Source organism: Oryx dammah, unplaced genomic scaffold, assembly GCF_014754425.2.
Source record: "Oryx dammah isolate SB20612 unplaced genomic scaffold, SCBI_Odam_1.1 HiC_scaffold_6, whole genome shotgun sequence".
NCBI classification, from domain to species: Eukaryota; Metazoa; Chordata; class Mammalia; order Artiodactyla; family Bovidae; genus Oryx; species Oryx dammah.
In genome coordinates, this window is record NW_024070190.1 from 28,725,068 (window position 1) to 28,737,444 (window position 12,377).

A 12,377-nucleotide genomic window follows, 5' to 3' on the forward strand; every position below is an offset into this window, starting at 1 on the left:
AAGAGGAAATGATAGGAGGCCTTGAATTCACTCCATCTAATCCCATGGATGGAGGAGCCTGGTGGGCTGCAGTCCATGGGGTCGCTAAGAGTCAGACACGACTGAGCGACTTCACTTTGACTTTTCACTTTCATGCATTGGAGAAGGAAATGGCAACCCACTCCAGTATTCTTGCCTGGAGAATCCCAGGGATGGGGGAGCCCGGTGGGCTGCCGTCTATGGGGTCACACAGAGTCGGACACGACTGAATTGACTTAGCAGAAGCAGCAGCAGCAGCAGGGTGATTTCAAGGGTGAACTCCATCATTCCCTAGGGTGAAGGAAAGGCATCCATGGGTTTGTATGAGTGAGTGTGTGTGTGGTGAGTGTGTGGTGTGTGCACTCGCTGCTGCTGCTGTTGCTGCTGCTGTGTCTGGCAGGAAAGCAAACATTTAAACCCTCATTGTAGCTTCATCGAACCCTGGGGTGGGGACTTGCCCATGGCATAGGGGTGGAAAGTGGGGGGATTGTACAGGGAGTGCTCTGAGATTTTATTCTGGTCATTTTGAATAAGACCAGATTGCACGGGGCAGGAAAAAGGAGCCCCAACTCCCAGTTAAAGCTGAACAGTGGTCCCCAACAATCCCTGCACAGGACCTGACTCTAATGTCTTCTGATGGGACAAATTGGTGAGCACGACTATTAGCTGGGTGACATCAAAAGGCATTAATCTCTGGTTCCCGAGCAGGACCAGAGCCACATTAGTGCCTCGCACCCAGTCATTATTAAGACTTTAGCCCAAGGGTGTAATAAATGTTTTATGGCATGCAAACCAAGGTAATGGAATGCAAATCCCATAATATAGCCATACATTTATTTTCTAATGGAGCAAATGATGATGTATTTTATCTGAGAAGAGCTGCTGATAGGGTCTGCTTGGGAAATGTAAAGTTACCGACCCAAAGGGTGAGTGGGTGGCCCTGCTGGGGTGGGGGCTCGGGCCGAGCGAGGGTAGGAGCCGTGCTGGGACTTCCCAACAGTGGTCAAGCTTTTGTGCACACAAACCACCTAGACAAGCCCATTGCTCTTACACTTGCACCCCCAGACACCTTCCTTGTGAGGAATACATCAAACATTCTGAGGCTTAATTACCTCCCCTCTGCAGTGAGACCCCCACCTCCCTGGAGCCCCCACCCCCACCCGGAGCTGCATACCAATAAGCTATTCAGCTCATATTGGCTTTCCAAAAATATGGCCGCATTAAGGTGTGAAATGTTCATGGGATCGAGGGGTCTGGGGCTATTTCTCCAGTGGAGTTAGGACTCAGCACTGGTAGTGTGTTTATTAGGAGGCCAACACTATTCAGCTACATCCCTGGGGTTGGTGGGGAGGCCAGGCTGGCTACCCAGGGTAGCTGTGGCCTTGGGCAGGGCTTCAGGCGAGTGAGTCCCCAGGTCTTTCTGACTGCTACTGTTTCAGAAAGAACATTCTGAATAGTCAGCTTGACCAGAAAGAATATAGCATCCCTTCTGCAGTCGGGCAGAGGGCCTCTTCACTCCTAAGAATCTGCTTAGTGTTCTCTCTTGTCCAGTCTGGACGCAAACTGTACACACAGTCCCCACTGGACAAGGGCTCCTGGGCTTAATACTGATAAGTAAGGGCCTGCTCTGTACCTAGATTTATGGGACACCAAGAAGTTTAAGACCTGTCCCTGCCTTCAAGGTACTGATGATCTAACTAGGGAAAAGGAGACACATCTGAAAAGAAATTAGCAGTCAGGATGCATAAGGTTTAAGAGTCCCCTGGGTGACATATGTGAGGGATACAAGTTCCCTTATAAGTTTTCTCAGGAAAAGGAAAAGATACCACCATTAAGAAGGGAAGGGGAGTGAAAACCACTGCCCGAGAGGAGTCCTGATGGAGATTTGCTGTGCGCTATAGGTGGTAATTGATGGACAGGGGAGCCTGGCGGGCTACAGTCCGTGGGGTCAGACACAACTGAGCAACTTCCACTTTCAGAAGTGGTAAGGACCTCTCGAAGTGGAAAAAACAGGACTTGGCTCTTTCCCGCAAAAAAAGCGTGTGTGCGTGCGTGTGTGCACGTGCGTGCGTGTGTGCTTACTCAGTCATGTCTTTGCGACCCCATGGACTATAGGCCAGCAGGCTCCTCTGCACATAGGATTTTTTAGGCAAGAGCACTGGAGCAGGTTGCCATTTCCTATTACAGGGGATCTTCCCAACCCAGGGATCGCACCTGCTTCTCTTAGATCTCCTGCACCAGCAGGGGGGTTCTTTACCACTGTGCCACCTGGGAAGCCCAAAGAGCTCATAGTAGGTGTTCCATTCACATTGCAAGCCCAAAGAGCTCATAGTAGGTGTTCAATTCACATTGCAAGCCCAAAGAGCTCATAGTAGGTGTTCAATTCACATTGGCTTTTGAATGCCCTGAAAACAACAATTGTTCTCATTAGCGCTTCAATTCTTGGCAAGTACTTTTGATCTTCTAATATGCCCTTTGTTTTATAGAAAATATTAACACTAATAACAATTGAGAAATTATATCAGGCCCTGTGCTAAGCACTTAATTATCTCACTGAATCTTAAAATGACTCGAAAAGGGAAGTACCTTTATGATTCCTTTCGAGGAATAATAATGAGGAAGCGAGTCTCAGAGTGGGACTTGCCCGAGGGAGTGAGGGCTGGGATGTAACCAGATCTCTCTGCCTCCATAGCTCATCCTGTACAATCTGCCCCTCCAGATCTAGGAAACAGAGATCCGAGGAATTAGGAGCTATACTGAAGGACACACAGCATTGGTGTGATCAAGGGAGGGCCTCTGGCTTCAGGCCACGCTGCCTTCTGCACCCCAGTGAGCAGCTCTTGGTTTCCGTGTGTGTGTTTTATCCCAGGAATCGTCTCCCCAGGTCTACTGCCCAACCCTCTGTCTACCTCCAATCAGTCTGTGTTCCCTTGGGATGCACTGTCTCATCCTAGGATAAGTCAAATCATGGATGAACATGACAGAATAAAGATAAGAGTAAATCAGGTGTCCATGAGGATCTGAGCCCACCCATGATTTGAAAATTCTCCATCGACTTCTCTGTGCCTGAGCCTCTTCTCAAAGGATGCTATTCCTTTGGCAGGATACTCAGGCTGGGATGAGTCTGCTCTTGGTCCTGTCCTGGTCTGGCCTACCAACGCCCCAGAACAGGCCTTTGTGGAATATTATCCTCCAAGGCCTAGAAAAGGGCCATGCCCACCTCTGGCGGGGGAGGACAGTAGTATTCAGCTCTGAATTCTTCAGGTTGGGTCTCGAGATAGGTGTGGATGCTCAGCAACCTCAACAGGGCCAGGACTAGTGGGGAGATGAGAGGAGTCCAGGGTGCCAAATGAAGGAAGCATTCACTTTCAGAGTCACGGTAGTGCAGGCCTTTTTTTTTTGGCCATGCCACACGGCTGGTGGGATCTCATTTCCCTGACCAAGGATCACACCTGGGCCCTCAGCAGTGACCATGCAGAGTCCTAACCACTGGCCCACCAGGGAATTCCCGAGTGCAGGCCTTTCAAAAAGTGCCCTGTGGTCATCTGCTCCATCTACTCTATTGCCGGGCTTGGCACTGTAGTGCTATCACAAATGCAGACATGGAAAGGAGCCTAGGTCCCCTAACCACTGAGCTGGGGGACAGACAGGCTGACTTCCAATTGGCCCCAGTATCTAAAAAGCCTGGGACTCGAGGACTAAACCAGCAATGGAAATTCTAAGGAAACTGACTTACACAAAATGTAAGCAGAGATAGAAATTCAGCCACTCACAGGCTCACTTAACTGAAAGTTCAAGGGTTAAGCCTTAGATGAGGCTGGATCCAGTTACCCATCAACAATCTTTTTCTTTCTATCTCTCAGCTCTGCTTTCCTTGAATTTCTTCCTGGGCACAATCTAGTTGGAGGCAGATGGAGGGTCACTTGGACCGAGGATAATACACACACATAAGAACTGAAGCTGCTCATGGTGGTGCAGGGGGCAGCATGACCTGAAGCTAAACACACTCCTACAGGAAGGAGTAAAGGGATGGCTTCACTCTGAGGCTCAGGAAGCATCTACTGTGCAAGAGCAAGGTGACAGCTGGCCAACCCAACAGAAAAAAAGAATTTCTCCTTCCTGGTAGTTGCACCAAGAGATTAGCACGGCTCCTGTACCACATCCATAACTGAACTAACCACTGTGGCCAGGGGGTTGATCTTCTCTGACGATCTAGTTCTACTCGTGGGCTGAGCCCAGAGGACCCCAGACATCCAACCCCATTTGAAACCATGGAGACTTAGTAGAAGTGATATGGGTTCCCCAAAGGAGAATCTGGCTGCTCTCAGAGGAGGGATGGATGCTAAGCAGACAGACTTAAGAGCCATCAACTCAAAAGCTGGAGACTCTTCTAAAACCCCGGCCACACCCAGGCCTTCTCTGGGCAGCCCGGAACACCTGCTGCCCAAATCAGTGTCATTTGTGAGTATCTTCTAGAAGCTTTCTTTAGGCATGAAATGCTTCTTGCTCATCTTCGGCCACCTAACCCTCTCCCTGAAGGGACTGGTCAATGACATGTGCATTACAGTCACTCAGTAGGAATGTACTGACGTTATGAAAGAATGAATAAGGAACTGTGCTGGGGCTGGGCCCCAAACTTTTATTAACTGCGAGGTTAAAAGCTATCGAGGGTCAGGGGCACCACAAAGGTGCAGAGGGAGTGAGTCAATTAACACCTGCCTTTTTATTTCCAAATCGAATTGTTGCATGAGGTTTGGGATGATGTAACCACTCGGCAGCGTCAGGGCAGGATTTATGAGCTATGGTATGTGGAGCGATGGTTGGAGCAGGCAGCTGCTGAGAGGCTCTTACCCTGACTGCCCTTTCTTGGAAACCTCCCTAAAATAATGGTTGGAAGGCATGAAGCTACCTTTGCTGTTATAAACCCATGTCCCTGTGCCCAGAGAGGATCTGAGTTGAGTCACTTTTTCCTGGGCTGGTTTAGGAGGGTATCCGGCTCAGGGATGGCTTTGGGCTAGGAGGGGAAAGAAGCGGGAATGTTGAGAAGGGGAGCGGGGTGGGGGTAGAGGGGCAGTAGAGAGGATAGGAGATTGACTCAGGCTCCCTGAAATGAGGACACGACCCCACAGAGCCTTCTTAGGTTGGTATGCATTTGAGTAGGGAGTGGTAGTGGCCAGCTAGCGAGTCCGCGTGTTAATGTCCATTCATCATCTCCTATCTGAGATGAGCTGAGCTGGCCACTGCTGGAAGTTTCTGGGAATGAGGCTGGTGTAGCCAGATTCACTGACCATTCCATGGCCTGCTGCAGGGCTTGGGATGGAAGGAAGAGGGCAGGCTTCCCCTCCAGCCCTTCCCACCAGTGCCTGGGTCCGAATGATGGATTTTCAACTGGGCCATTAAATGCTGATTAAAGTACTGGAGAAAAGAACAGGAAAGAAAAAAAAAAAAAAACAATATCGAGTGTTGTACATACATACACGCTCCCACCCCGGCCCCCCTTCCCTTTTCTCAAGCTGCCTCGAAGTTCGTTCCAACCCTCCATTGGAAATGCTATAAAAGGCCAGGTTAATTAAGTCCTATATATTACCAGTGCAAACACTTCCAACTTTATTCCAGCAGCTCAGTGAGTGAGGAGGAGGCCAGGCAAGGTCCAGGCAGCTCAGGGTAATAAAATAGAAGACTCAATTACCTTGTACATTTGCAGTTTTTATAAAAATCATTTCAAGTTCTCCCAATGAAAAGCACAGTGAGAGGGATCGAAATCTCGAAATCCAGAAGGAGCTCAGGGAACCAGGGATTTTAGAACAGTCAAGGGTAAGTCATCTTGTCCATCCCTCTACTTCTGGGCAGGGAGGCCCTCCTTAAGGAGCAGCTCAAGTAAATTACAGAGGAAGGAGGGAGGGAAGGGGATGCCCCAGTCAGGAACTGAATGGCCACTGGGTCTGGAGGGCAATATTGGTGCTTTATGTAACTCACTCAGGTAGGTATTATCCCCATTTACAGACAAGCAGACTGAGGCATCAAAGTAACCCCTTGGTACCCAAGAGAGGTCCAACACCCAGCCTATGGTGCTCTGATTCCTGACTCTCCCTGTAAGCTACCAGGACTTCTATCTGCACTGCATGGCGCAATGTTAAGAGAACAGTCTCTGCAGTTTGTGGGTCTAGATTCAAATCTCAGTCCAACCACTGCCTAGCTGTGTGTCCTTGGGCAAATCACTTAACTTCCCTGAACCTTAGTAAGGAATTTCCTCATCTGTGAAAACAATTTTAGTACCTTCTTTACAGCATTATTAAGAGTATTAAATGAACAGTGTATAAAATGTTCAACCCAGAGCTTGGAGTATGACACATATTGGTTATTATTGTGATTATCATTATATGAGCTAAGCCCGAACTTGTCTTGACCAGCTCATTATATTTTCCAGAGTGATAGTTAGTGAACTAGTTATACTAGCCACACTCACATGCTAAAGAAAAGGGTTAACGAGCTCTCTTAGCTCCTTCCTTTACATCACAGGGACCAAAAAGATTCTCCTACTTCTGAGTCTCACCAAAGGGCAGGAACCTCTTTCCTATTAAGAAACCACTTGTTTCACAGGGGCCACAAAATAAAAGCTATATATATAAGTAAAAAACAACTTATTATTTTCTTCAGAAAACAGAAACTGTTCAATATGTCTGCTGTTTCAGAAACAGGAGTATAAAATCTCAATTCAACAGCAGTCCCCAGAGGGAGAAATTATTCTCTGGGCTGTAGCCACTGTGACCCAGAGCAACGTTTCCCGGAAGGCTGGAGAAAATTAAGCCCAAAGTTCCCTCCGCTTGATCAAATCCCTTGGGGCCTTACGGGATGCACCTGGGCGGGGGTGGGCTGGGGCTGAACAGCTGGGCAGCCGGGGAGCAGTCGGGGAGGCAATGCCCAGTGTGTGGTGAACAGCATGTGTGTACTGAATGAGTGAAGTTGTAAATCACGCTCACCTCTTAGCTCCTCCTGTGTGGAGACTTTCCTCTTAAGCTGGGCCGGTGAAGCACAGTATATTTTCCCAAAATGGCCATAGTAACATTTCCAGTCCCACCTGCCCTTCTAGAACCTTGACATTCTCTTATCAAGAAGTGGAGTCTATTTCTCCTCCCCTTGAAATTGGGCTGGGCTTCATGGTAACTTAACAAAATGTTGCAGTCATGATATTGTATAACTAGCTAGTCAAAAAAGGCAATATGCTTACACTTGGTTGTCTCATGGGAATCTAGCTACCATAATGTGAGGAAGCCAAAGCTATCTGCAGAGGCCTCATGTAGATATTCTGGCTGAGAGTCTCAGCTAAGGTCCCAGACAACAGCCAGCACCAGCCACCAGACACATGTATGAACAAGCCTTCAGATGACTCCAGCCCCGGTGCCTGAGTCACCTTCGGCCTTTTAAACTCCCACCTGAGGATCCCACATCGCTGAGCAGAGATCAAGCACCCTTGCTGTATGCTATCTGAACTTCTGCTCCACAGAGTCTAAAAGCATAATCAACAGTTGTTTCACACCACTAAGTTTGGAGTAATTTTTAACCTAGCAATAGATAACCAGAATATCCATCTATGGATGGGAGGGACTTGGAACTCTAACCTAGATGTTGAAAGCTGGAGATGGGAGCTGGTATGTGGGGTGGGGATAGGACTTAGTCATGACCTTCCTTTCCCTGAGGAAGGGCAGGCTTGTTCTGGCAGCATGGCAGTCCAGTAGGAAAGGAGGAGACTTTGGAGTCAGATGGCCCCTCACTAACTCTATGGCTTGGACAGGTCACTCCACTTCTCTGAACCTCAGATGAAGATGATAATGTCTCTTTTGCAGTGTGCTAGTGTGGATTAAATAAGATCAATAGAGCTGACTTGCTTGGCACATAGACCCTTAATAAATATTCCCATGAAATGTCCTTTGCTGCTGCTAAGTCGCTTCAGTCATGTTCGACTCTGTGCGACCCCACAAATGGCAGCCCACCAGGCTCCCCCGTCCCTGGGATTCTCCAGGCAAGAACACTGGAGTGGGTTGCCATTTCCTTCTCCAATGCATGAAAGTGAAAAGTGAAAGGGAAGTCACTCAGTTCTGTCCAACTCTTAGTGACCCCATAGACTGCAGCCTACCAGACTCCTCCGTCCATGGGGTTCTCCAGGCAAGGGTACTGGAGTGGGCTGCCATTTCCTTCTCTGCAAAGGATCTTTGGTTGCCCTCAAATCTTCAAATAAATAGGAGGTGCTTATGAAAAATGCTGCAGGAAATTTCTTCTGGGTTGAGTGAGGATTAAAACATAACTCACTTCTCTTGGGGTTTTAATGTATAGAAAATAGGTATAGGAAAGTGAATGTGGATTGAAGTCCCAGCTTTATTAATAGCAGCAAATGCCCAATAATTGCCACAGGAAGGGCTGCAGTTGGAGCCTGGCATTCTCTCTGTGAGGAAATCTTCAATTAAGAATTCAGATTCTTTGCAAAAAAAAGTCCAAAACCAGATGGCTTCACTGGGGAATTCTACCAAACAAACAAATCCTTCCCAAACTCTTCCAAAAGACTGAAGAGGAGAGAATATTCCCAAAGTCATTCTATGAAGCCACCCTCATCCTGTCACCAAAACCAAAGACACTACCAAAAAAGAAAACCACAGACCAATAACTCTGATGAACACAGATGCAAACATTCTCGACAAAATGTTAGCAAACCAAATCTAATGACACATGAAAAAGATCACACACCATAATCAAGCTGGTCTCATCCCAGGATCTCAGGGATGGTTTAACATACACCAATCACTCAATGCAATACATCATACCAACAAGAGAAAAGAAAAGAACACGTGATCATCTCAATAGAAGCATAAAAGGCATTTGATAAAATTCAACATCTGTTCATGATAAAAACTCTTACCAAAGTGGATATAGAGGGAACATCTCTCAACATAATCAATGCTATTTATGACAAACCCACAGCCAATAACGTACTCAACAGTGAAAATTGAATATGATTCAAAGAAATGAAAAGATACTCCATCCTCTTGGATTGGAAGAATTATTACTGTTAAAATGACCACACCACCCAAAGCAATCTGAAGATTTATTGTGACCCCTATCAAATTACCCGTGACATTTTTCATAGGACTAGGACAAATAATAATAAATAATCCTAAATTTTATATGGAACCATAAAAGACCCAGAATTATCAAAGCAATCCTGAGGGAAAAGAACAAAGCTGGAGGCATAACCCTCTCAGCTTCAGATAATACTACAAACCTACAGTAATCAAAACAGTGTGGTAGGTAATTCCCTGATGGCCCAGTGGTTAGGACTCAGAGCTTTCACTGCCATGGCCTGGGGTTCAATGCCTGTTCAGGGAACTAAGATCCCAGAAGCCACAATGCATGGCCAAAACAAATAAAATTTTTTTTTAGAAAAACTAAACAAAAAGCCCAGAATGGTACTGGCACAAAAACAAACACACAGATCAGTGGAACAGAATACAGAGGCCCCCAAATAAATAAACACCTACAGTCAATTTATCTTCAACAAAGGAGGCAAGAATATACAATGGAAAAAAAGACAGTCTCTTCAGCATATGGTGTTGGGAAAGTTGGACAGCAGCATGTAGGACCATGAAATTAGAACATACCCTCACATTGTACAAAAAAATAAACTCAAAATGGCTTAAAGACTTAAATATAAGATGTGACATCATAAAACGCCTAGAAGAAAACACAGGCAAAACATGCTCTGACATAAACGATACTCATCTTTTCTTAGGTTAATCTCCCAAAGCAATATAAATAAAAGCAAAAACAAACAAATGGGACCTAATCAAACGTATAAGCCTTTGCACAATAAGGAAACACACACAAAGACACACAAAAAGACAACCTACAGACTGGGAGCAAATATTTGCAAATGATGCCCTGACGAGGGTTTAATTTCCAAAATATATAAACAGCTCATACAAGTCAACAACAACAACATCAACAACAAACCCAGTCAAAATAAGGGCAGGAGACCTAAACAGACATTTCTCCAAATAAGACACACAAATGGCCAACAGGCACATGAAAAGATGCCCAGTAACACTAATTACTAGAGAAACGCAACTCAAAACTACAACAAGGTACTGCCTCACACCAGTCAGAATTTTAAAAATCTATAAATATCAAATACTGGAGAGGGTGGAGAAAAGGGAACTCTCCTACACTATGGTAGGAATGTAAATTGGTGCAGCACTGTAGAAAAGAGCGGGGGTTCCTTAAAACACTCAGGATAGAGCTACAACATGATCCAGCATTTCCACTCCTGGGCAACCATTCAGCGAAAGCTGTCATTCAGAAAGATGCATGCACCCCAAGCTACAGAGCAGTACTGTGTACAACAGCCAAGACAGGAAAGCAACTAAAGGGCCAACAAAAGATGAATGGATAAAAAAGACAAGGTATATGTGTATACATATAATGGAATATCATTTAGCCATAAGAAAGAATGAAATGATAACATTCGCAACAACATGAGCAAACCTAGAGATTATCATACTAAGTAAGCCAAAAAGAGAAAGACAAATAACATACGATGTCACGTACATACAGAATCCAGAATATGACACAAACGAATCCATTTAGGAAACAGATGCACAGACAGAGAAAACAAACATACGGTTACCAAAGGGGAGAGGAGGTGAGGGAGGGAGTAAATAGGAGTATGGGATTAAGATACACACTGCTATGTATAAAACAGGCCAACAAGGTCCCACTGTAGAGCACGGGGAACTCTATTCAATATCTTGTGATAAAACATACTGGAAAAGCATATGAAAAAGAAAATATATATGTGTGTGTGTGTGTGTGTAACTGAATCATTTTGCTATGTACCAGAAACTAACACATTGCTGCTGCTGCTAAGTCACTTCAGTCGTGTCTGACTCTGTGCGACCCCAGAGACGGCAGCCCACCAGGCTCTGCTGTCCCCGGGATTCTCCAGGCAAGAACACTGGAGTGGGTTGCCATTTCCTTCTCCAACATGTGAAAGTGAAGTCGCTCAGTTGTGTCTGACTCTTTTCGACCCCATGGACTGCAGCCTACCAGGCTCCTCCATCCATGGGATTTTCCAGGCAAGAGTACTGGAGTGGGGTGCCATTGCCTTGTCTGAACTAACACATTGTAATACTGTAAAGCAACTATACTTCAATTTTTTTAAAAGGGTTCATATTATTTAATTTAGTCCTTCTATTGACAGTTTGAGGCTTCCCTGGTGGCTCAGATGGTAAAGAATCTGCTTGCAATCCAGGAGACCTGGGTTTGATCCCCCTGGAGGAGGAAATGGCAACCCACTCCAGTATTCTTGCCTGGAGAATTCCATGGACAGAGGAGCCTGGTGGGCTACAGTCCACGGGGGTTGCAAAGAGTCAGAAACAACTGAGCAACTAACACACAACAACATCGTCAGCTTTGGCCATTTGTGTTTTCCTAGGACTTTGTCCATTTTATCTAAATTTTCAAATGTATTATCAAACAGAAGTTGTTCAGCTGCCTATTTGCATCAGCCACTGAGTCCTCCCTTCTATCAAGCCCTCAGAATTGTGTTGTGGGGTCACTGCATGTGCTCCTGTCCAGGGGTCATGGAGATAGAGTTTTTGCCTCCAGTGTAACAGCCTGTGAGTAAACTTGAGCCACACTTTCCTGGACCTCTCTCACCTCCCCAACTTTCCCCCTCCCCACACCCTACTGCCAGAGTGGTGAAGGCACTCTGAGCATCAACAAGTTAGAACTCCTACCTGTAACCCATCCAGAAAGTTCAAGGGAAAACCACATCCCCTCCCAGCCTAGGCTCCAGAAGACAGCTCAAGTGTGCCCCTGATGGTAAGGGCTTGGGGCTCACCGAGCCACCTCCCCCACCGCCTTCCAGTGCATCACTCCTTCAGCTTCCTCTCTCCTCACTGATGTCCTCAGCTGGGCAGGGACATCAGTGACCTCACCTTGGCAATAGTCACACATGTCCCAACTCCCATCTCAGTTGCTAGTTTATTTCCCCACAGAGGACAAGCAGCAGGTAGCAGGCTGGGGTAAGGGCTGCTTAGAGAGGGGAGGAAAGAGGAGCTTATGGGGCAGCGAGGGGTTATCTGTTTATCCCAGAGTGACCTCATGTGTGCTTCTGCTAAAGTAGGAAATGGACGGGTGTCACCTCAGCCATGGCTTCAGGGAGGTGCCCGTGTGGGAGGGACCCTGTATTCACCTTTCCCAGTGGGGCCCCCTTCCCTCTTGACAGTTTCAGAGAACCCACAAAGGATGGGACTGCTGGGGAGTGCTCCTGAGCCCTTGCTTCCTGGGGATTCCCCAGCTTGCAGCCC

At 46.6% G+C, this 12,377-nt stretch overlaps 2 long non-coding RNA genes across 7 annotated transcripts in view; both read right to left on the bottom strand.

Moving 5' to 3' along the window:
- Positions 1 to 2,609: 2,609 nt before the first annotated feature.
- LOC120865263 lies at positions 2,610 to 7,956 on the bottom strand. 2 transcript variants are annotated; one of them, XR_005721349.1, is made up of 3 exons: positions 5,606 to 7,953; positions 5,307 to 5,433; positions 2,610 to 2,739 (listed from the first exon to the last, which is right to left on the bottom strand). It is a non-coding gene; the product is annotated as an uncharacterized LOC120865263 (long non-coding RNA). The 2 variants fall into 2 exon arrangements; XR_005721350.1 differs by lacking the exon at positions 2,610 to 2,739 and having other exon boundaries at positions 4,141 to 5,433; positions 5,606 to 7,956.
- Positions 7,957 to 8,153: 197 nt separating this feature from the next.
- LOC120865266 overlaps positions 8,154 to 12,377 on the bottom strand; it is a 97,097-nt gene continuing 92,873 nt past the window's right edge. For all 5 annotated transcript variants that reach the window (XR_005721353.1, XR_005721356.1, XR_005721351.1 and 2 more), the window contains one exon: positions 8,154 to 8,244. This is a non-coding gene — a long non-coding RNA (uncharacterized LOC120865266). The remainder of the gene's footprint in view (positions 8,245 to 12,377) is intronic.